The sequence below is a fragment of the Hyla sarda genome, chromosome 3, assembly GCF_029499605.1.
Source record: "Hyla sarda isolate aHylSar1 chromosome 3, aHylSar1.hap1, whole genome shotgun sequence".
NCBI classification, from domain to species: Eukaryota; Metazoa; Chordata; class Amphibia; order Anura; family Hylidae; genus Hyla; species Hyla sarda.
This window is the reverse complement of record NC_079191.1, coordinates 31,073,360-31,096,579: the sequence shown is the minus strand read 5'-3', so window position 1 is coordinate 31,096,579 and position 23,220 is coordinate 31,073,360. Positions and strand designations below refer to the sequence as shown.

At 46.4% G+C, this 23,220-nt stretch overlaps 1 long non-coding RNA gene across 2 annotated transcripts in view; it reads left to right on the top strand.

Moving 5' to 3' along the window:
- Positions 1-2,693: 2,693 nt before the first annotated feature.
- The window catches only part of LOC130361242 (uncharacterized), a 75,811-nt gene continuing 55,284 nt past the window's right edge, over positions 2,694-23,220 (top strand). Inside the window, exons 1-3 of one of the 2 annotated variants that reach the window (XR_008890918.1) lie at positions 2,694-2,829; positions 3,492-3,622; positions 21,718-21,756. This is a non-coding gene — a long non-coding RNA (uncharacterized LOC130361242). Of the gene's footprint in view, positions 2,830-3,491; positions 3,623-21,717; positions 21,891-23,220 lie in introns of those variants that run through there. The other variant, XR_008890917.1, reaches the window with a different exon arrangement.

Here is a 23,220-nt window from a genome sequence, read left to right as displayed (position 1 = left end):
CTTCATCGATAGTCATCTGCCACGGAGCGAAGTTCGTTCTGTGCACCGGTTGTCTGGGGTGCCGCAGCCAAGATCCCGGGAGTCCCCAGCGGCGGGACCCCCCGCGATCAGACATCTTATTCCCAATCCTTTGGATAGGGGATAAGATGTCTAGGGGCGGAGTACCCTTTTAAGCCTATAGAAATGATTGCCACCCACTATATCAATGCTTGGGGGGTGCAGGGTGAATAGTATGTAGCTGTGCAGTGATGAAAGGGTGTAGCATTAACCCTTAACTGTCGTGACGCCAGGGTGAGGTTTCCTCTCTATATATGTATCCTACCACCACCCGTCCCAGGAACGATAGGGAGGAATAAAGGATTGTCCACAACTGGAATTTTAGTAAACTGAAGATAACTTTACTGCAGATTTTATGCAGATTAAACGTAGTAACAGTCTTTACAGAGGACCGGACTTTAGGCTTCTCACAGGTTTGGTTGGGACCTTGTAGGGAATAAGCTTGAAGGATTTGCTTTACGCTGTTCCACTGGATTTAGGGGTATTTTTTAGGTCCAGCAGTCACGTAGGATTAATGGAATTTGGATTGAGTAGACTCACGGTTTAGTAAGGCTCTGGACTGTAGGCTTCAGGCCTAATTTGTCTTGTAGGTAAGCCCAGAGCTCCGCTCGCTGTCATATCCCAAGGGAAAGAGCCGGACAAGAGAGCAAGGATTGGAAAACAACGCCCTTATATCTAAAGGGGCAGGCTTCAAGCTTATTGGTCCCCCAGACCTGTCAGTCCTAATACAAAGCATTGTGGTACAACACATGACATGAGCACATGACCTGAAAGGTCCTTAACCTTAGCAGAACAACATAATTACTGAACATGTGACCTAAGGTCCTGGAAGCAACATTTACACTATACAATATATATACTATATACATAAAATTAAAGAAGGAAGAGGCGACTAGGGGTTATCCCACAAAGAGCATCCTATCAGTATGGAGGAACTCTGACTTTGGGGACTTATTACACAAGGTACAGTACACGTACAGTACCGGGACACCACATCAATTTAAAATTTGGTTCAAAAATATCTTAAGAGATACAGTGATACAGTAAAGGGTTAGGTGCTATCCAAAATATTTTTTTCAGAGCCATATGGGTAAAGTTTATGTGTATAAGCAAAACAAAAAATAAAAAAGAAGAAAAAAAAAAGTAAAAGAAAAAAAAAAATAATAAAAAAAAAAGAAACCCTCCGAAAAAAGCGCGGGCTCCTAAATATTATTATTTTTATTTATTTATTTCATTTCGGCATGTCACTGTAATAAAAGTTGGTAGTGACTCCGGGGAGATCTCTGTAAAGTACACCGCCTTGGGCAAGAAGAGATGGAGCCCTCAATAACTGATATGAAAGGTCGTTAATTAAGCACTTAACATTTCAAGGCAGTTATCACGGCTAGCCCACAGACCGCGCCGCCGCTCCGTCATCACCGATAGGCCACCTAGACGACTAACGTGAGTTGAGTTGAGTCTTTTGTACTTCAGGCGAGGAGCCCCGAGGCAGAGGCTGATCTAGTGACCCTCCCAGATACAATCTCACAGCCATAAGGAACTGGATATCGGATGTGACAACACTGCAGACGGGAAAGGTTTTTTTTTTTCTTTTTTTTTTTTTTATTCCTCCCCCTAAAGATCAAGCGGTAGGAGAGAGTGCGAACGCCTGGCATTTTCTTGGCTTCGGCGAAAGAAAAAAAAAAAAAACGAAAAAAAAAAAAAAAAAAAAACGAACGTAAACTACAACGAATAGGACCAAGCGGAATGATGAGACGGGGAGACGGGAGTAATAAGTGTAGAGGGCGGCATTCCCGGGAATGATCTTATGTGATTAGGTAACCGGCGATCACCTGTTCACTGGATCCTTAACCCTTTCTTTGCCCTGTAAAAAAAAAAAAAAAAAAAAAAATTAATATTGTGGATTTCAACCTGTGGCCAATGTGCTGCAATAAATCAGTGACAGCTTTAGCGCCACTTGTCTATGGATAGAATATTATAGGGCAGTGTTTCCCAACCAGGGCGCCTCCAGCTGTTGCAAAACTATAACTCCCAGCATGCCCGGACATTTTTTTTTATCTAGGTCTATAACAGTGTTTCCCAACCAGGGCGCCTCCAGCTGTTGCAAAACTACAACTCGCAGCATGCCTGGACATTTTTACTCTAGGTCTATAATAGTGTTTCCCAACCAGGGCTCCTCCAGCTGTTGCAAAACTACAACTCCCAGCATGCCCGGACAGCCGTTGGCTGTCCGGGCATGCTGGGAGTTGTAGTTTTGCAACAGCTGGAGGCACCCTGGTTGGGAAACACTGTTATAGACCTAGATTAAAAATGTACAACGTGGCAGGTATTAAAGATGCCCGTTTCTCGCACACTCACCATCACTGGTTGTACAGCGCAATTTGTTTTATTCCAGCGCTGCTGCCTTCTACGCAGTAACCGGGTCATGTGATCAGCAGTCAAAAAAAAAGTTTCTGGGGGACATTTATTAAAACCTGTCCAGAGGAAAAGTTGCTGAGTTGCCCATAGCAACCAATCAGATCGCTTCTTTCATTTTTCAGAGGCCTTTTTCAAAAAAGGAAAGAAGCGAGCTGATTGGTTGCTATGGGCAACTGGACAACTTTTCCTCGGACTTCCTGTTAACTATTAGAATGACACCTCACCTATCAGATCCCTCCTCTGCCAGCTCCATCTGCTATCTATATGGGATCAGGGTATATAGTGGTTATACACCTCTCCTCCCAACTCTATCTGTATACTGCTGCTGCTATCTCTATTGGATCGGAATATATGGTAGTTATACACCTCCCCTTGCACTTTATCTGTATACTGCTGCTGCTATCTCCATGGGGCAAGGATATATACTAGTTATACACCTTTCCTCCAGCTCTATCTGTATACTGCTGCTATCTCTATGGGTTCAGGACATATAGTAGTTATATACCTTATATAGTTATATACTCCTCTCTAGCTCTATCTGTATACAGCTGCTGATGTCTCTATGGGATCAGGATATATAGTAGTTCTGAGCCTCCCCTCTAGCTCTATCTGTATACTGCCACTATCTCTATGTGATCAGGATATATAGTAGTTATACTCCTCCCCTCTAGCTCTATCTGTATACTGCTGCTGCCGTCTCTATGGGATCACGATATATAGTAGTCATACACCTCCCCTCTAGCTCTGTCTGTATACCACAGTGCTCTCTGCTGACACCTCTGTCTGTGTTAGGAACTGTCCAGAACAGAAGCAAACCCCCATAGAAAACCTGTCCTACTCTGGACAGTTCCTGACATAGACAGAGGTGTCAGCAGAGAGCACTGTGGTCAGACAGAAAGTGTAGTGTAAAGCAGCTGATAAGTACTGGAAGGATTAAGATTTTTTAATAGAAGTAATTTACAAATCTGTTTAACTTTCTGGCAACAGTTGATTTGAAAACATTTTTTTCCCCACAGGAGTTCCCCTTTAACCAAGCAAGAAACTCTTCCAGATGACACTCTACTCTTCTGAATGACATTCTGGTTTGGCTAATAATCCCCAGTCATGTTCATTGAGCATTGACTTGCTCGGACACTACCTCCAACAGGTGACACCCAATCTCTTCCCTCCGGAGAAGAACTACTTTGCATAAGTTAAATTAAGTTATTGTACTGTGAGGTTAGGCTATGTTCACACGGCAGAAATTCTGCATGGAATCCTGCATGAAAATTCTGTATTAAATTCTGCAGAAATTAATTACCTATTCACTTTCAATGGAATTCCTACAGCAGAATTTCTGTATCAGAAATTCTGCAGTGTGAATGGGAAGGCGGAATCCCATTAGGCCGGTTTTACACTGCAGGATTTCTCCACTGAATTCTGCTTGAAGATTCTCCATGAATTTATAGGCAATACACTTTAAAGGGATACTCCACTGCTCAGCGTTTGGAACAAACTGTTCCGAATGCTGGAGCCGGCGTTGGGAGCTCGTAACGTCATAGATTTGCCCCCTCATGATGTCACGCCACACCCCCTCAATGCAAGTCTATGGGAGGGGGCGTGACAGCCGTCACGCCCCCTCCCATAGACTTGCATTGAGGGGGCAGCGCGTGACGTCATGAGGGGCGAGGCTATGACGTCACGAGCTTCCGTTGCCGGCTCCAGCATTCGGAACAGTTTGTTCCAAACGCTGAGCAGCGGAGTATCCCTTTAAAGGGGTACTCCGCCCCTAGACATCTTATCCCCTATACAAAGGATAGGGGATTAGATGTCAGATCGCCGGGGTCCCGCTGCTGGGGACCCCCGGGATCTTGGCTGCGGTACCCCGCTATCATTACTGCACAGAGCAGACTCGCTCCGTGCGTAATGATGGGTAATACAGGGGTCGGAGCATCGTTACGTCACGGCTCCTCCCCTCGTGATGTTACGGCCTGCCCCCTTAAAGAAAATCTATGGGAGGGGGCATGATGGCTGCCACGCCCCCTCCCATAGACTTGTATTGAGGGGACGGGCCGTTACGTCACGAGGGGGCGGAGCCATGACGTCACGATGCTCCTGCCCCTGTATTACCCATCATTACGTACGGAGCGAGTCTGCTCTGTGCAGTAATGATAGCGGGGTACCGCAGCCGAGATCCCGGGGGTCCCCAGCAGCGGGACCCCGGCATTCTGACATCTTATCCCCTATCCTTTGGATAGGGGATAAGATGTCTAGGGGAGGAGTACCCCTTTAAGGCCGGTTCACAGGGCTAAATTTCTGCACTGAACTCTGCGCTAAGTTCTGCATGAATTCATAGCCCATTCACTTCAGTGGAATTCCTGCAGCAGAAAAAGTGAATTGGCTATAAATTCTTCACACAGAATTTTTATGTAGAATTAAGTGCAGAAATTCTGCTGGGTGAACGCGTCCTTAGCCTCCCAGAGAACCCCCGTAACACAGAAATAGGGTGCAATTTGATCCCACGGAGGACCAGTGGATTTGCTCATTGTCCTTCAGGCTCCAGTTAGAAAATGCTAAGAAGTTGTTAATGGAAACTTGTCATCACTTTCATGCTGCGTAATCCAAGAGTAAACATGGCCGTCCCTAGTGGTCTCTCACCGACCTGGATTGATACTGTAGATCTTTCTTTGTTTGGGTAAAGAGAATCAAACAAGACTGGTGGGGCGGGGAGATGCCAATGGGGACCACCCTGATGACTTATAATCCACACAACATAAAAGTTATGACAGGTCCCATTTACGTGGAGGATTCTATGTTGCAGAGTTCAATTGCGCCACCCCATGTAAAAGCACCAAGTGTACTGTCAAAGTCACTGTAAGCATTACACTTATTTTTACCACAGAAAAAGCATCTGCAACATAGCAGTGATGTGCCACCCCGGGTACACAAATACCACACAAAGTAGGAACTGATCAGTACACCACCATATGTCACCATGGGTGCTGACAGTGAGTCCTTTAGAACCCTTGACCACCATGGATGATACAACTAACCTCTTAGTTATACTGCCTCTTCTTTGTGGGGTAATAGGAGATAACTACTGTATCAGCCACCATATTGTCCCCATAGTTGTCTGAACTTCTCTCTATAACAGTAGTTTGGTTGTGTGGTCTGAATCATCCTATAACAACAGGCTAGGCTTATCCATAAGAATATTCATACAGGTTGAGCGCCTATAAAACCAACTAGCTGTGTAGTTTGGAGCGCCCCCTATAACAGCAGTCTGGTGTGTAGTCTGGAGTGCCCCCTATAACAGCTGTCTGGTGTCTAGTCTGGAGTGCCCCCTATAACAGCAGTCTGGAGGTGTAGTCTGGAGTGCCCCCTATAACAGCAGTCTGGAGGTGTAGTTTGGAGCACCCCCTATAACAGCAGTCTGGAGGTGTAGCCTGGTGCGCCCCCTATAACAGCAGTCTGGAGGTGTAGCCTGGTGCGCCCCCTATAACAGCAGTCTGGAGGTGTAGTTTGGAGCGCCCCCTATAACAGCAGTCTGGAGGTGTAGTCTGGAGTGCCCCCTATAACAGCAGTCTGGAGGTGTAGCCTGGTGCGCCCCCTATAACAGCAGTCTGGAGGTGTAGCCTGGTGCGCCCCCTATAACAGCAGTCTGGAGGTGTAGTTTGGAGCGCCCCCTATAACAGCAGTCTGGAGGTGTAGTCTGGAGTGCCCCCTATAACAGCAGTCTGGAGGTGTAGTCTGGAGCGCCCCCTATAACAGCAGTCTGGAGGTGTACTGGAGCGCCCCCTATAACAGCAGTCTGGTGTGTAGTCTGGAGCGCCCCCTATAACAGCAGTCTGGTGTGTAGTCTGGAGTGCCCCCTATAACAGCAGTCTGGATGTATAGTCTAGAACGCCCCCTATAACAGCAGTCTGATTGTGTACTGGAGCGCCCCCTATAACAGCAGTCTGGATGTGTAGTCTAGAGCACCCCCTACGCCCCCTATAACAGCAGTCCGGTGTGTAGTCAGGAGCACCCCCTAAAACAGCAGTCTGGCTGTATAATCTGGAGCACCCCCTAAAACAGCAGTCTGGCTGTATAATCTGGAGTGCCCCCTATAACGGAAGTCTGGTTGTTTAGTCTGGAGCCCCCTATAACAGCTGTCTGGTTGTGTACTGGAGCGCCCACTTTAACAGCTGTCTGGTTGTGTACTGGAGCGCCCCCTATAACAGCAGTCTGGTTGTGTACTGGAGCGCCCCCTATAACAGCAGTCTGGTGTGTTGTCAGGAGCGCCCCCCATAACAGCAGTCTGGTTGTTTAGTCTGGAGCGCCCCCTATAACAGCAGTCTGGAGGTGTAGTCTGGAACGCCCCCTATAACAGCAGTCTGGAGGTGTAGTCTGGAACGCCCCCTATAACAGCAGTCTGGAGGTGTAGTCTGGAGCGCCCCCTATAACAGCAGTCTGGAGGTGTAGTCTGGAGCGCCCCCTATAACAGCAGTCTGGAGGTGTAGTCTGGAGCGCCCCCTATAACAGCAGTCTGGAGGTGTAGTCTGCAGCGCACCCTATAACAGTTAACTGGCTATCTAACCTGTACCTCCCATTATGTTGCAGTCTAGCTGACTAAGTAGTCAAGAGTGCCCCCATAACAGTAGTGTGACTGTGTAATCTAGACCCCAATAGCAACATATTATTTCTTTTTACTTATTTTATTAGTTATCCTTCCGCCTTGGTTAGAATTAAATAGATCTCTTGCCCCTTTATTTGTGTCCTTTCAAAGATAAACCTCATGAAGAAAACTAGAAAAGAAATAGCCTATTATCCCCAGGATAACAAATATCCCCCCCCCCACCCCCCGTCCGCCTTGGGTGCCGTTTCCTCCCGTGTCCCTGACAGCCGACAGCTGAAAGAGTTAACAGAATGAACCACACAGACTAAATTGTATAGCAATCAAAGAAAACCAAAGTGTTTATAGCAGAGAACCATCTTCTGGTATTTGGGTCTGTGTCAAGCCACAGAAGTGGAAAATTAGAGCCATATTGAAGAAAGAAATGAACCATATCTAATATATCCCCGGCAATAAAATGGTTTCACTAGGACTGTAAAGCTCAGGCTTATATTAGAAGAAAGAAAATCAGCCTATATGTCAATTCCACATCATAGGACATGAAGTGTCCGCAAAAATTTATATTACTATTTAAAAGTGTTTCATTCTCCTGTTTTATTGTGATTGGATGTGCCCTTTTCTGCAGCTTTTGACTGGTATGAAAATGATTTGAACTTGTTTTTTTAGCACTTATTTTACATCTATTACCTGTTCTATTACTTTTTATTATTTTATTGTGCTTGTGTAGAGGATTTTTGCACAGTTTTCATTATAATGTTACATTAAGCCAATTTATTTGGGTATTATAGCCTGCATAATTGCACCTTTTCCCTGGAACAATTTACTTTTCATTATCTAACAAATCAACAGCACTATATCCCCCAAAAAATAAAAAAATAAAATAAAATAAAAATATATATATAAAATGTTGGTAAATGAGAAGGCATGTGGAAAGTTTTTCGGATCGTCGTCGTCGTTTTCTAATTAATCTAGGGTAAAATGGTTGGCATGGTACAGTTAGGTTGTACTTGTTATATACGGAAATTCAAGGGGGTGGTCCCATGACAGACGTTGATGAGATACCGCTATATGAGTATCCAATTGGTGGGGGTCCGGCAGCTGTGACTACTGACAAGTGGTGTGTTACTACTTTGTATCCTGTTGGCTCTATTTAGGTTTCTCCAGAGGCCACTTTGTTGGTCATTGGTGACCATATTGGGCAGTCTACAATGAAGAACGTTTAGTTGGCACTCCAATTTAGTGAGTTTTCTATTGTTTTTATTTTCTGTGCCCCAAACAAAAACATCACCTAACAAATAGTTTATGGGCATGGTTTTGGGTTTATGTTACCACAAGAACATAACAAGTTGAGGGACAGAGTGATGTTTGACCAATATAGTGATGCCTGATGTTTTTATTAGACATTTGTTGCAAAATTACTAACTTGTTGTCAGGAACCGGACTGGAAGTGGGTAGTGGATCCTCTGTGTTAGTGAGGCAATGGCATGGGCTGTACCAGGGGACCGGTTCTAAGAAGTTACTGGTTTTCACCAGAGCCCACCGCAAGGCGGGATGGACTTGCTGCGGCGGTAGCTCCCAGGTCGTATCCCCCGATAGCGACTCAACCTCACTAACAGCTGAGATAGGCGTGGTACAAAAGGACAAGGCGAAGGCAAGGTCAGACGTACCAAAAGGTCGAGGCAGGCGGCAAAGGTTCGTAGTTAGGGGCAACGGCAAGGGTCTGGATACACAGGCTTGGGAGCTTTCTCAGGGCACAAGGCAACAAGATCCGGCAGGGACAGGAAGGGGAAGTGGGTTTTTATAGTGTAGGGAGTGATTGGAACTAATTGGGCCAGGCACCAATTAATGGTGCACTGGCCCTTTAAATCTGAGAGACCCGGCGCGCGTGTGCCCTAGAGAGCGGGGCCGCGCGTGCCGGGACTGAGCAGTAGGATGGGGCTGGTGAGTGACACGGGATGCGACCCGCAAGCGGGCATGTCCCGCCGCGGGGATCGCATCCCCGCCGAGAGACACAGGGCAGCGCTCCCGGTCAGCGAGTCTGACCGGGGCGCTGCAAGCAGGGGTGTAACGCTGCAAGTGCTCCGGGGGAGAAGCGGGACCCAGAGCGCTCGGCGTTACAGTACCCCCCCTTAGGTCTCCCCCTCTTTTTGGAACCCCAGAATTTACGAATGAGTTCCTTGTCAAGGATATTAGCCTCGGGTTCCCAAGACCTCTCTTCAGGTCCACAATTCTTCCAATCCACAAGAATTTTTTTTTTTACCTCAGACGACCTTGAAGGCGAGGATCTCTTTAACCGAGAAGACATCAGAGGACCCAGTGACAGGAGCAGGAACCGTGACCTTGGAAGAATAACGGTTAAGTATAAGAGGTTTGAGAAGAGATACATGGATACGAAGAGAAGAAGGAAGGTGGAGCTTGTAGGAGACAGAATTAATTTGTTTTTTTATCTTAATTGGCTCGAGGTAACAAGGACTCAACTTGTAGCTAGGGACACAAAACCGTATGTATTTGGCAGAGAGCCACACTTTGTCACAAGGGACAAAGACAGGAGAAGGCCAGTAAGAGGGACTTTTGAGTCTCCTTCTAGATAGAGGAAAAGTCCCGGGTTAATTCATCCACGGCAGGAACTCCAGAAGAAGTGGGAATGGGGAGGGGGGGCAGCGGGTGATGGGCGTACACCACAAAAAATTTAGATTTGGCGGAAGATTCAGAATTTTTGAAATTGTACGAGAACTCAGCCCAGGAGGAGACAAAATGTTGCAAGTAGTCACCAAGAATCTGGTTCACTCTTTCCACTTGTCCATTGGATTGTGGGTGATAGGAGGAAGATAAATTTAATTTGATCTTTAATTGATTACAGAGAGCTCTCCAAAATTTTGACATAAATTGAACGCCTTTACCCAAGACGATATGCGTGGGATGCCCGTGAAGACGAAAAATCTGCAGAAAAAATTGCTTCGTCAACTGTGGCGCTGAAGGAAGGCCAGGAAGCGGAATAAAATGAGCCATTTTGGAAAAACGATCAACGACCACCCAGATGACAGTGTTGCCATGGGATAAAGGAAGGTCAGTGATGAAGTCCATGGCTATGTGGGACCAAGGTTGTTCAGGCACCAGCAGAGGAAGGAAAAGACCTGCAGGCTTCTGGCGTGGGGTCTTGTCACGTGCACACACAGTACAGGCTCGTACGTACTCGGTCACATCCTTTTCCAGGGAGGACCACCAATAGTGTCTGGCAATCAACTGTATAGATTTTTTGATTCCAGCGTGACCAGCCAGAAGGGAAGAATGGCCCCATTTGAGGATCCGGAGGCGAAGACGTGGAGGAACATAAGTTTTTGCTGGAGGGATAGAGACCAAAGAAGCAGGAGCAGAAGAGATCAGACACTCAGGGGGGATGATGTGCTGAGGAAGGGTCTCGGCTTCTGAGGCATCAGTGGTACTAGATAGAGCATCAGCCCTGACATTCTTGTCTGCGGGACGAAAATGGATTTGAAAGTTGAAACGGGCAAAAAACAACGACCATCTAGCCTGGCGAGGATTTAGCCGCTGGGCGGATTGAAGATAAGACAAATTTTTGTGATCAGTATAGATAATGATGGGATGAAGGGATCCTTCCAGAAGATTTCTCCACTCCTCAAGTGCCAACTTAATAGCCAATAGTTCACGGTCTCCTATGGAATAGTTTTCTTCAGGAGGAGAAAAGGTTTTGGAAAAAAATCCGCAAGTGATATTTTTTCCTTTAGCGTTTTTTTGTAGGAGAACAGCTCCGGCTGCATCTGAGGAGGCGTCAACCTCGAGGAAGAAGGGCTTCAGAGGATCTGGTCTGGACAAGACTGAAGCAGAGCAGAAGGTGGCTTTGAGGTGGTTAGAGGCTTCCTCCGCCTGTGGCGGCCAGGATTTCGGATTAGCATTTTTCTTAGTCAGTGCTACAATAGGAGCAACGATGGTAGAGAAGTGGGGAATAAATTGACGATAATAATTTGCAAATCCAAGAAATCTTTGGATAGCTCGTAGGCCAGTGGGACGAGGCCAATCTACTACCGCAGATAGGTTATCAGGGTCCATTTGAAGACCTTGACCGGACACAATGTATCCCAGGAAGGGGAGACTGCTGCGTTCAAATAGACATTTCTCAATTTTGCCGTAAAGATGATTTTGACGTAGTCACTAAAGCACTTGATGGACATGAAGGCGATGTTCCTCTAGGTTGGAGGAAAAAATGAGGATGTCATCAAGGTAGACTACAACACAGGAATACAGCATGTCCCGAAAAATCTCATTAACAAAGTCCTGAAAGACTGCTGGGGCGTTGCAAAGTCCAAAGGGCATGACAAGGTATTTAAAGTTACCATCTCTAGTATTGAAGGCGCTTTTCCATTCATCACCTGCACGAATACAGATGAGGTTGTATGCGCCCCTTAGATCAAGTTTGGTGAAAATCTTAGCTCCCCGCAGTCGGTCAAAGAGTTCGGAGATGAGAGGCAGAGGATAGCGATTTTTTACTGTAGTTTTATTAAGACTGTGGTAGTCAATACAGGGGCGTAGAGATCCATCTTTTTTGGCAATGAAGAAAAATCCATCTCCGCCTGGAGAAGAAGATTTCCGGATAAAACCTCTTTTGAGGTTTTCCTGAATGTACTTAGTCATCGCTTGTGTTTCTGGGGCAGAAATTGGGTAAATCCTAACACGGGGCGGTGTGGTACCAGGGAGCAACTCAATAGGACAGTCATAGGGTCTATGTGGAGGTAAGACCTCTGCTTGCTTTTTACAAAAGACGTCAGAATAGTCCTGATAGGCCTTAGGAAGACCTGGCAATGGAGGAGCGATGGAGACTTGATTGACAGGAACCGACTTAAGACATCGCTTGTGGCAGGAAGGCCCCCAACTCTTAACGTCCCCCGTGGCCCAGTCTAGGAAAGGTGCGTGACGCTGGAGCCAGGGCAAGCCAAGAAGAATTTCTGAAGTACAATTGGGCAATACGAAAAATTCAATATTTTCTAGATGGTGAACTCCAATGTTCATGAGCAGGGGTTCAGTGCGATAACGCACGGTGCAGACCAGTCTCTCTCCATTCACCGAGGCAATGAAGAGAGGTTTGACGAGACGGGTAACAGGAATATTGTACTTGTTGATGAGTGAGGCCTCGATGAAATTTCATGCTGAACCAGAGTCCACAAAGGCCACAGCAGAGAAGGAGGACTTAGTGGGCAAGGAAATCTGTACTGGAATAGTAAGACGTGGAGAGGAAGAATTCACACCTAATAACCCCTCTCCCACGTTCACAAGGTGCGCGCGTTTCCCTGACGCAGAGGACGAAGAGGGCAGTCCTTTAAGAAATGCTCAGAGCTCGCACAGTATAGACACAAGTTCTCGTTCCTACGGCGAGTCCTCTCTTGTTGGGTCAGGAGAGGCCGGTCCACTTGCATGGCCTCCTCGGCGGAAGGCACAGTAACAGATTGCAAAGGATGCTGAAAGAGAGGAGCCAGGCGCGGATTCCTGGTGCGAACAAAATCTTTTTCCTGGCGAAGCTCCTGGCGTCTTTCAATGTAGCGCACATCAATGCGGGTAGCCAGATGAATGAGGTCTGACAGGGAGGAAGGTATCTCTTGTGCGGCCAGACAATCCTTGATGTGGCTGGATAAACCTTTCTTGAAGGTCGCGCAGAGAGCCTCATTATTCCAGGCTAACTCAGAGGCCAGAGTACGGAACTGTACGGCATATTCGTCCACTGTAGAGTCTCCTTGGACGAGGTTTAGCAGGGCTGTTTCAGCAGAAGAGGCATGGGTAGGTTCCTCAAAGACGCTGCGTAGTTCGGTGAAGAAGGACTGGATGGTAGCAGTAGCAGGATTGTTGCGGTCCCAAAGTGGTGTGGCCCAGGCCTTTCCAGATAGCAGACTAACCACGAATGCCACCTTAGACCGTTCAGTGGGAAAGTGGTCCGACATGATCTCCAGGTGCAGCGAACACTGGGTCAGGAAACCACGGCAGAGCTTAGAATCCCCATCAAACTTGTCAGGTAGAGACAGGCGGACTCTGGGCGTGGAGGCGGCAGCTCGCTGTGGAGGAGATGCTGGAGCTGGTGGAGGAGCTGGTTGCTGCTGTGGAGGTAGAAGCTGCTGGAACATAACAGTCAACTGTGACAGCTGCTGTCCTTGTTGAGCGATCTGCTGGGACTGGTGGGCGATCACGGTGGTGAGGTCAGCGAGGCTTGGCAGTGGTACCTCAGCGGGATCCATGTCCGGATCTACTGTCAGGAACCGGACTATAAGTGGGTAGTGGATCCTCTGTGTTAGTGAGGCGATGGCGTGGGCCGTACCAGGGGACCGGTACTAAGAAGTTACTGATTTTCACCAGAGCCCGCCGCAAGGCGGGATGGACTTGCTGCGGCGGTAACTCCCAGGTCGTATCCCCCGACTCAACATAGCGACTCAACCTCACTAACAGCTGAGATAGGCGTGGTACACAAGGACAAGGCGAAGGCAAGGTCGGACGTAGCAAAAGGTCGAGGCAGGTGGCAAAGGTTCGTAGTCAGGGGCAACGGCAAGGTTCTGGATACACAGGCTTGGGAACACACAGAACGCTTTCTCAGGGCACAAGGCAACAAGATCTGGCAGGGACAGGAAGGGGAAGTGGGTAGTGTAGTGTAGGGAGTGATTGGAACTAATTGGGCCAAGCACCAATTAATGGTGCACTGGCCCTTTAAATCTGAGAGACCCGGCGCGCGCGCATTAGAGAGCGGGGCCGCGCGTGCCGGGACTGAGCAGGAGGATGGGGCCGGTGAGTGACACGGGATGCGACCCGCGAGCGGGCACGTCCCGCCACGGGGATCGCATCCCCGCCGAGAGACACAGAGCAGCGCTTACGGTCAGCGAGTCTGACCGGGGTGCTGCAAGCAGGGGTGTAACGCTGCGAGCGCTCCAGGGGAGAAGCGGGACCCGGAGCGCTCGGCGTTACACTTGTTGTACCGAGTCAACTTTCTTTGTTGAAGGCATTAGTGGTTTTTGAGGTATACCACAAGGATCTGGTGCCAATTACCCACAATGTGTGAAGCTGTGCTGCCTGAGATATTTGAAAATATATATTTTGATTCTGAAAAAAAGCCAAGCAAGACAAAAAACAACATGGTGCAATGTTTTCCTGACAACTTTTTTGATCAAAACCCCCAGTAATTAGAATTTGAGGGCATATCCACATCAAAAGGTCATCAGTGTCTGTCATGAAATATTTAAGGACTCTAGAAGACCCTAAATTGAGGAAACTATCAATCTTTCCTCAACCATTTTGGTTGTTTATGTCTGTTTGTACCAATAGCCCAGGAGCATTTGCTCAATCTTAACCAAGAGGCCAAAGATATAATTTAAGATGTGTGCTTCTTTACCTTTCCTCATGACTCAGCATATCCCAAAAAGAGTCGGTGAGGGGACCAGCTTTGAACAGACAATGATTTTGCTTAAAGAGGTACTCTACCTCTAAATATTTTACCCCTTATCCAAAGCATAGGGGACAAGATATCTGGTCGCAGGGACCCGGCGAACTCTGTTCCGTGATGAATGACGGGTGACCATAGCCGTCACGCTCCCTTCATTGATGTCTAGTGTTGAGCGGCATAGGCCATATTCGAATTCGCGAATATTCGCGAATATATGGACGAATATTCGTCATATATTCGCGAATATTCGCATATGCGTAATATACTCGTTTTTTTTGTATATGCGAAAATTAACATATGCAAATTAGCATATAAAAAATTAGCATATGCAAAAATTCGCACGCGAGTCTCACACAGTAGTATTAGAACCTTCTTTACACCACACAAGCTGGAAGCAGAGAGGGATGATCACTGTGATGTTTACTGTGAAAAAATAAATAAAAAAAACGAATATTCATAATTACGAATATATAGTGCTATATTCGCGAATATTCGCTAATTCGCGAATATTCGATATTCACGAATAAAATTCGCTTTGCGAATATTCGCGAGCAACACTATTGATGTCTATGAGAGGAGGCGTGATGGCTATGTACTCGCCGTCACGCCCCCTGCCATAGACATGAATGGAGGGGTCGTGACATCGCAAACACGGAAGCTCCAAGACGGCCCGAAGATCACGGGGACCAGCTGCCAGACCCCCCCTGCAATCAGATATCTTATCCTCTATCCTTTGGGGCCGGAGAATCCCTTTACCTCTGTTGGTTGCTGTTTATACTATAATGGCCCTCATTTACTAAGAAAATCGGGTTGTAAGTCTATGTTGCTTTCTTACCCGACTGCTTTTTTCCCCTGGTATTTATTATTATGTCGCATCCTGTTTGTCGCACGTGGGTTTTGTTGGTTTTGGTTTCCAACTCCTCTGAGCTCTCAGGAAAAAATCCACAACAATACAACAAATTCGGGTTGGAAACCTTAATAAATACGTGGGAAAGCTCAGAAATGTCGGGTTACGCCCCTTTTTCGGGTTTGGGAGAATCCACATCGGGTCCGTTGGGAAAAAATGTCGCATGGTGTCGCAGACTGGCGCACGATGTCTGCGACATGGCGCAGACAAATATGCGACAAAAAAACCCGCCAAAAGAGGTCGGGTTTAGAATAGTAAATGAGGGCCAATGTCTTAATGTGGTCAACTGGTGTGATGTTGTATTAGTTACAGGTATATGATGAAAAATTGAAGACCTGAAAGTGGACCTGTCACCAGATTTTACCCTATATAACTGTTGAAAACACATTATATAGGGTAAAATAAGGTTTCTTACCAGGTCCCGATATCCCTCTTGGCATCCACTAAAGTGCCAAAAATTAAAAGGTTATTCAAGGATTTTTTATTTATTTGACTATGCTACAGGGGCTGTAAAGTTCGTGTAGTTCATAATATAGTGTCTGTACCTGTGTGTGAAGGTTATCTCACAATTCTTATGTGATTTTCACCCCAATATTTATTTATTTTTAACTGCATACAACATGACTGTTGATTTTTCCCAGGTTGCAATACGGCCGAGACCTGACTCACTAGTCAGCTGATGACAGGGGGCCTGTCTGCTTCAATAGTGAAAGTAGAGACTTTCAGAGTAAAAGATGGCAAAAATCTCAGTAAGCCCTTATCAGACAGAAGGTAGTGTGAGGTTCTCTAGCTGAGAGGCCTGTAGGTCTCCCATTTTTTTGGCAGAAGTGACAGCTCGTGAAAAGACAAACTTAAGAGGTTGTTCAGGCTCTTGGAAGAAGCTTGTTTCTCAAGAGACATAGAGGAACACACAGTTGCTTTACCGCGCATATAAACCCACGGGCCTCCAGCCTTCTAAACTGTAGTCCCGTCACGGCCTTTAGAAAATTCTTTATTTCTGGGATTTGGAAAAGCTACCTGCAAAATATGCAGATCTAGCAGCCGGCTTTACTTTATTGTACTTGGAGAAAGGCCCTTATCAGCCATCTTGTAGAAACTCCAGTATTTAAGGAACAGAAGGTGAAGATAAATCAATCTTCCTGTCAGAAAATCAGAAGGGAAAAATCCTTATAACTCTTTACATGCCTTATTGATGGCCTCACTCCTAGAGTGGGAAAACATATTCCATATTTGGTCCGAAAAAACCCTTGCCTTTAAATCTGGACCTATCAATCTCCAAGCTGTCAGACTGAGAGATGTTGTGAAAGAGCTGTGTGCCCTAACACACCAGGTTCTACTGTACAGGAAGCCTCCAATACATCCATGGCTCATCAACGTAAGCTGGGAGAACCACGACCCCTTGGGCCAAAATTGAATCACCGCAATGACTGAGGCTAGATCCTGCTGAATCTTTATTAATACCCTTGGTATTATTGAAGTTAGTGAAGAAATATATGCTAGTTGGAATGTCTTAGGTATGGACATTGCGTATAGTACAAAAGGGTAATCCACTAAATAAGGGAGCAGAAGTTCTTTAGTTTGTTATTTAAGTGAGCGGCCATAAGATCTATTTCCGGTACTTCCCAGTGGAGTATGATCTGGCTGAAGATCTCTGGATCCAAGGACCATTCTCTTGGAATGGTCATATTCTTGCTCAAACGATCGACTAGAACATTCTGCACTGCCTGATATGGACATGAGATAACCTCATTATCCTGGATACTACCCAACCAAAGATCTTCCCACCTCCAGGAGGAGGACTTGAGATCTGGTGCCTCCTTGTTTGTTTATGTAACATGGAGACCATAATGCCTGATCTTACCTGTATTGCTCTCCCTAGAAGGAAAGGGGAGAAGGGCTTCAGAGCGTAAAAGATTGCTCTGAGTTCTTTGTGGTTGGTGGAAAGAAAAAAGTTCTTCCGAATTCCAGACTGAAGAGACTGTTCTGTCTTGTAGGTGAGTTCTTCATCCCGAACCTGAAGCATCCATTGTTAGAATCATGTATAGTGGTTCTTCCAAAGACCATCCTGTAAGTCCGCCACCAACTTACTGGTCTTCTTGTGTTTGTGGACAGCACATGAAGGATCTATATCAGATAATCTTCTGTTCCATCTGTGAAGGATCTCTGACTGAAGCGGGCGAGGATGCAAATGGCAAAAGAGAAAAAACCTAGAAACCTCAGAGTTCTAAGAAACACTGCGCAAGGGATTCAAAGAACTCAAGGCCACTTTAATGTCCTTCCTAGCTGGTGAGAGATGAAGGGTCATAGACTGAGAGTCTATTCTGAATCCTAGAGATTGCTGGATGTATTCGGGGTTAAATCTGATTTGTCCAGATTGATAATCCAGCCTTGATCTGAAAGGAGGTATTTCTGACAACTGTAGAGAGCTGGCAAAGATCTGCCAGAGGTCAGGTATAGGATAACTCTTATCTCCAGTCACCTGGCATTCACCACCATAGCGGCAATAACTTTGGCAAATGGGATTGATGTTATGCCAAAGGGAAGTCCTCTGAATTGAAGGTGGTGCAGAATTCCTTGAATTCTTACTGCAATCTGAAGAAAACTTCTTTTTCCCACACAAAGGCCCTAGGCCCATAGAAGTGGATGGTACCTCTCACAAACAGCAGTCTGACCCTTGGGCTGCACTAGCTGAATTAATTTTAAGCCCCCTTGGACAACTTAACAATTTCCATATCGACTTTAGGAGACCACCAGAGCCTTTTCAGGCATTTTTAACTCAGCCTTATAAGACTGGTGAGGCCTTATACCCACATAAAGGCCCTAGGCCCATAGAAGTGGTTGGGGCCTCCCACAAACAGCAGTCTGACCCTCTGTCTGCTCTAGTTGAATTCATTTTTCAAGTCTTTCCAGAGGGAAATACTGTATTATCTTTCTTAACTCTGGGGAATCATAGTCGTTAGAAGAGGTGAGACAGAAATATACATGTCCCTAATAGTTGTCTCTTCAGAGGCAGGAGGGATAGGTCGGTATGACAGACAAGTTGTGTAGTCACTGTCATCAGGCAGCGGATTGCCTCCAATCTAATACATATTAACATACATATTAACATACATATAATATACATAACATATCTATAGTCTGATCAATTAAAAAAAAAGGATATAGCAGGAGCAACGACCACAGAGCTACAGCTTATCTTTATCCAGAGAGCCGACAGTCAGCTGATCAGTCAGGTGATCCCAGTCAGCTGCTCTGTCAGGTGATCCCAGTCAGCAGATCCTCAGTCAGCTGATCCTCTACATGAAGTCCCTCCAGATAACAGCAGGTATATCCCCCAGCACATGCTCATATACACGCAGGGGAGCAAGTAAAAACCCTAATGACTGCAGCGAGCAGTAATACAGGAGAATTCCCTGTACAGAAGTGGCTCACATCCCGCCCAAGCCATAGACAGATAAAAGGCACAGCGCAGCAAGCATAGCGCCACATTCAGCAATGCTGCCCCCAGCTCTTACAGCAAGGAGTGCGCCAAAAACACACAGCAGAGCTGAGTGAGTCCTATAGTCCTGCTCACAGGACAGAAAAAACTCAGGGGGAGTGGTTACAAGGAGCCTTATATCCCCTTGTTGGGGGAGGGGGGGAGGGGCTCTAGTTACTCAGGTTGTTTTTTAATAAAGTTATCCTAAGGTCCTGCAAGCTCACAGGGGCAGAGTTAACCCATCATTGTGCTGCTGGCAGATGACAGGGAAATATATATGCTTATATATCTATATATATATATATACAGTATATATAGAGTACCGTTTATACTCGAGTATAAGCCGACCCAAATATAAGCCGAGGCCGATAATTTCACCCCAAAAACCCAGGAAAAGTTATTGACTCGACTATAAGCCTAGGGTGGGAAATACATCATCCCCCATATCATCACTCAGACCCCCGTCATCATCCAGACCCCCGTCATCATCCCCCCCTTCATCATCACCGCCTGTCAATCCCTTCAGCCATCGGCTGTCCGGGCATGCTGGGAGTTGTAGTTTTGAAACCCCTGGAGGTCTGCAGGTTGAAGACCACTGCGGCCTTTGTCATCATTCAGACCCCCCCCCCTTTAGTTTTCTACTCACCTCCCCTTGGTGGGAAGGAAGGGTGAGCTGGTCCAGGCCATCTATGCTGCAGGGACCATCCGGTGGGGAGGGTTAATCGTTCTGGGCTGTCCATTTTTACCGGGGGGGCCCTCTTCTCCACTCTCCAGGCCTGCCCCGGACTAGTGACATTGCCTTGACGACGATGCACAGGGACGCGCATGAACGTCCCTGTGCGTCATCGTCAAGGCAACGTCACTAGTCCGGGGCAGGCCTGGAGTGCGGAGAAGAGAGCCCCCCAGTGAAAATGGACAACCCAGAAGACTAACCCTCCCCACCGGACAGTCCCTGCAGCATAGATGGCCCGGACCAGCTCACCCTTCCTTCCCACCGAGGGGAGGTGAGTAGAAAACTAAATGGGGGTCTGGATGATGACGAAGGCCGCAGTGGTCTTCAACCTGCAGACATCTGGAGGTCCGCAGGTTGAAGACCACTGATGAAGGGATTGACAGGCGGAGAGTTCACTTGAGTATAAGCCGAGGGGGGCATTTTCAGCATGAAAAATCGTGCTGAAAAACTCGGCTTATACTCGAATATATAAGGTATTTTTAAAATATATATATATATATATATATATATATATATATATATATATATATAATTTAATTTTTTTTCCCAAAGGGAAAAGATGAGATGGTGTTTGGGTGATGCTGTGTAGAGTGAAGTTAACCAAGACTGGGGAAAACACAAGGCAGCATTTGTGAAGTAGGTTTTACTAAAGCAATGTGAAGTTTATAGCCAAGCTTCCACGTATATGACTTCTCTCCGGTGAGGAAGATAGAAGCTGACATCCCAGTGCAAGGCTTTGTCAAAAATATACATCTGCATGAGGAGAGTAGAGTTAAAAATTTAATCTGCAAAGCTATTTAGAGAGTGTATAGGCCTTGACAGGCCTCCCAAATGTATTAAGAGAACAAGAACAGGAGCATAAAGAAAAAAAAAATGCTTCTGCAGCAAGCAGAATGAAACTAAGCTCTCCTGACAGAATCAGTTTGCCAAATGACTTTAAGATTGCACTTTGTCTTGCAGGATTTCTTAAATAGACTTCCTTTTTTTTAATGTCTAAGAGCAAAAAAAAAAAAAAAAGTTCTTGTTTGTGCCCTTAAAACTAACAAATAAAAAAAAACAAAAAACAACTTGCCGGTGACAACAAGCGGCCGCTCCGCCTTTGTGGAGTCAGTGGTGGGTAAAGGATCCGAGATGAGGTCATGTCTGTGGTGGAGTGCGGAAAATAATATACAAGCTGCCGTAGCTCGTGGGCTCTGGTATTCTACAGGGCAGAAGGAAAGGGAACGTGATACCGCCATATACTGTGGTCCCTCAACATACGATGGCAATCCGTTCCAAATGGACCATCGTTTGTTGAAACCATCGTATGTTGAGGGATCCGTGCAATGTAAAGTATAGGACAGTGGTCTACAACCTGCGGACCTCTAGATGTTGCAAATCTACAACACCCAGCATGCCCGGACAGCCAACAGCTGTCCGGGCATGCTGGGAGGTGTAGTTTTGCAACATCTGGAGGTCCGCAGGTTGAAGGCCACTGGAATTGGAGGTTGTACTCACGTGTCTCTGGACCGTCACTGCTGCCCTGGCTGTTACCGTCCATCGCTGTCACCGTGTCCCCGGGGTGTCGCCGACGCTCCGGTAAGGCCTCTGCTTCCCCGGCATCCTCGCTCTCCGTCGCCGCCATCACGTCGCTACGCACGCCGCTCCTATTGGATGACGGGACGGTGTGCGCAGCGACGTGATGACGACGATGAAGAGCGCCGATGATGCAGGGTATCCTGAAGAGGACGCGCCGGAGCCCCGAGGACAGGTAAGTGATCGTCAGCGGACCACACGGGGCACCGTAAATGGCTATCCGGTGGCAGCTGAAGCAGTCTGCCGGATAGCCGTTTATGCGATGGCCCCGACATACAAAAGCATCGTATGTTGATGCTGCCTCTGAGAGGCCATCGCATGTTGAAATGATCATATGTCGGGGCCATCGTAGGTCGGGGGGTCACTGTACTGTGGAGCACGCTGTTTAGGGGTGGCAAACCAAAAGGCTTATTTTGAAGGGATGTGATGCAGTTAAATGTAAAAATAAACAGACAACATAAACCTATAAAAAAATATGTTTTACCGTTTTTTCCCTCTAAATGTCACTCTCTTCATTTTTCAGGACAGAGAACATTTCTTAATACAGCTGCCTAGAGAGAAGGTTAGAACTCTGAATGTGTCACCCAGTGATCGTAAGGGGAATTGCAGCATGTCAACGGTTTATTTGCATAGTGGATAACATATTTTATTTGTATCCTGAGAAATCGGAGTCCTTTACAGACATTATTAAAACGATTGGCATATTGGTACTAAATTGTGTGGTGTCGGGGTGTGAGGTGCAGGGTAGATGCAGGGCAGATATTATGGCCCAAGGGGCAGATGGTATTAACCCCTTGTATTCGTGATGCCAGGGCATGGTTTAGCCTTAACCACGCAAAGGTAATACCGCTGATGCTGGGTAAGGCAGGGGCAATGAAGACACCAACACCAGATTAAGGATAACAGCAGTTTTACTGAGGCAAGACAGGTGATATAGTCTTTGCAGTACAGCCAAATATCCCAGGGGGGGGGGGGGGGGGGGTGGCCAGTGACACAGGGGGACCTCGCAGGCTTGCTGGGACTTGCAGTAGTTAGACTGACTTTAGTGCAGGCCACGGTGACTACAGATGGACTTGACTTGACAGAGATGGTGACTGATAATAAGATGACTTGACTTACTGATGACCAATTTGTGGCTGCAGGACTTTAGGCTTGAAGCCTCCAATGCTCTGGACACAGAAATAGAGAGATTGCAGCCCCTCCCCTTGTTATATAGGGGGCTGTGCAAGAAGCCCATAGGTCACTTGGGGGGTCACCTGGTAACTGGAGCCCTCTGGGTAACAATCATGTGGTACAAACATTAAAGCAACAGTACATTAAATGAGGCAAACCTATATACATAATGGGGGTATGCTGCAGGGGAGCCCTGGGGACATGCAGGGACTCTGCCTGACAGGGCAGGAGGACAGTTTGGGGCCACATCATCCCGTATTGGGACATCACACTTGCTCAATGAACAAAAATATAACTACTATAATACTGCTGCTATGTACAAGAATTTTACTGTTATGTCGTTTTCTGTATATTTGCATTTTTCTGTTTTCAGTCCGGTTCAGACATTGCTTTTGTGTCTGAAAAGTTTTTTTTTTTTTTTTAAATTTTAATTAAGTTTTTAACTTAAAATACACCATAATACACACAAAAAAAAACAAATAATACACAGGCATTTGAATAGTATGTAATAGGGAAATGTAAGAAAGGAAAAGGGGGAAGGGGGAAAGGGGAGTCATCATTCATTCCTACTTACTATATCACGCATACTATGGTCTCTCTCTTACCCTCCATCGCTAATTTATAGGTCAAATATTGGTAGCTCCAAAGAAAATTACAGCCTCTACAACCAGACTGTCCAACATCCGTACATTGGTCCAAATCATATATTTCAATGATTATGAATTGCAGAGTGTTACCTCATTCTTTTTGTGCCCGTCTTATCTCTTTTATTCATTTTATCCAATGGTCCCAAATACTACAGTGACTATCGTATGATGTTAAGCTCTCTAGTCTATCCAACCTTAGCCTCTCC